Here is a 2182-nt window from a genome sequence, read left to right as displayed (position 1 = left end):
GGATGCACTGGTTTGCAAGGCAGAAATAGAGACACAGATGTAGAGAACAAGCATATGGACACAATGGGGGGAAAGAGGGGAGGTGGTGGTGGGATAAATTGGGAAATTGGGATTGACATATATACACTAATATGTGTAAAATAGATAACTAATTAAAAAGAATAAAAGTACACAAACTCTCAAGAGTGGAAGAGAGCTCTTTTTTCTTTTTTTTAACTTTTATTTTTGGCCTTGCTTCGAGTCTTGCAGGATCCTAGCTCCCCAGCCAGGGATCGAACCGGGGCCCCAGGGTTCTTGATGGTCACTTTATCCCAGAGGTTGCCAGAGCTGGAAGGGCTCAGCCAGGCTTCCCTAGCGGGCTTAGGAAAGAGCCACAACCAGGACCTGCAACCTGCCTCCTGCATCCAGGATTTCCCACCCCACGGGCCATTCCCAGCCTTGACAGTAGTCAAGCTAAGCCACTCTTGTGCTGGGATACAAGTAACTTCCCATCAGGGCTCTTTCTCTCTTGTCTACTGTTTTCCAAAACACGTTCTCATGCGTTGATGATTTTTCATAGACTAATCAATTCTAAGTCCTAGAGAGGATAACGAAAGACAAATGAGGATATTAACAAATATATGTGCAATCTAGAAAATTGGTACAGATGAACCTATTTGCAGGGCAGGAATAGAGACACAGATGTAGAGAACTGGACGTTTGGGGGGGTGGGAAGGGGGAGTGGGATGAATTGAGAGATTAGGATTGACCTACATACACGACCATGTATAAAACAGACAGCTAGTGGGAACGTGCTGTATAGCACAGGGAGCTCAGCTCGGTGCTCTGTGATGACCTAGATGGGCAGAATGGGGGGTAGTGGGAGGTCCAAGAGGGAGGGGATATATGCATACGTATAGCTGATTCACTTCATTGTATCGCAGAAACTAACACAATATTGCAAAGCATCTCTACTCCAATAAAAATAACATTTAAAAAATATGAAGGCGTTTCCTGGCTGGTGGACATATCACAAAAGCAAATGGAAAGGAACCGCAGAGCAGGGATTCTGGTGCCACCCAGAAAATGGAAATCCTGGCAGCTCTGATCAGGAGTGGGGAAACCGGTCCCTCGAATGAGGAATGCAGCGGCAGAGGGACCCTGGGAAAGTCCGGGGGGGGGGGTGTGCCTCCCTGGCACGTACAGCTGGGTCTGCAAGCCAGGACTGACTTGTGTCCAACAACGTGTGTCAGGCGTGGTTCCACCTGTTACCAGGTATTTGCCAGGGAACTTCACCACTCCAAGTGTTGTCCATCAGTTTTGTGGTGGTTGTGAAATTGACTTTAAGACACTTAACTCACACTGCGGCTGTGAGTCAGGAAAAGAGTGATTAGACACATTGCTATAATTGCCTGGGAGTACTGCAGGAAGAGGTTGAAGAAGTGAGGCTCACGTGTGACGAGGTGGCCGAGTGGTTAAGGCGATGGACTGCTAATCCATTGTGCTCTGCACGCATGGGTTCAAATCCCATCCTCGTCGGCTGGCTGAGTTTGTGAAGAGTGAACGCTCCTCCTTTTCGGTGAGTTAATTCTTTACTCATCACTCAGCTGAGTAATTCCTTCTAATCCCCCTTTTCTCTGCTTCCTCAGTAACATTTGTCATGGCTGTGAACTTAATTTGTTAACTGATATACTTGATTCATGTTTCATTCTCCCACCAATTTTTCATTCTATTACAAGTTTTGCTAAGCAGGGATTCCCCATTGAGGAAATAATTGAAGAATTAATTGAGGGCCATAGAAAAACATTGCCTAATAAATTTAGAGGAGCTGATAAAATGATCTATAGAGAAATGTACACAAAATTATGGGTTATTTAAGGCATTATCCTGCTAATTTTTCTCTATGCAGTTTTTATCTCTATTTTCTTTCATAGTAATTTTATTTTTTATTTATTCACTTTTATTGGAGTGTAGTTGCTTTAAAATGTGTTAGTTTCTGCTGTGCAGCAAAGTGAATCAGTTATATGTATACATATATCCACTCTTTTTTAGATTTCCTTCCCATTTAGGTCACCACAGAGCATTGAGTAGAGTTCCCTGTGCTATACAGTAGATTCTCATTAGTTACTTATTTTATAAATAGTCAATCCCAATCTCCCAATTCATCCCACTCCCCCTTCCCCCTTGGTAAATGCTAGAGAGG

At 43.8% G+C, this 2182-nt stretch overlaps 1 non-coding gene across 1 annotated transcript; it reads left to right on the top strand.

Annotated features, from left to right (window-relative positions):
- The first annotated feature begins 1436 nt into the window (after positions 1-1436).
- On the top strand, positions 1437-1518 carry TRNAS-GCU (transfer RNA serine (anticodon GCU)). The gene has a single exon. It is a non-coding gene; the product is annotated as a tRNA-Ser (tRNA).
- Positions 1519-2182: the final 664 nt, after the last annotated feature.

This window comes from Eubalaena glacialis, chromosome 5 (assembly GCF_028564815.1).
Source record: "Eubalaena glacialis isolate mEubGla1 chromosome 5, mEubGla1.1.hap2.+ XY, whole genome shotgun sequence".
Lineage (NCBI taxonomy): Eukaryota > Metazoa > Chordata > Mammalia > Artiodactyla > Balaenidae > Eubalaena > Eubalaena glacialis.
The sequence above is the reverse complement of the archived record's forward strand: the minus strand, read 5'-3'. Positions and strand labels throughout refer to the sequence as shown.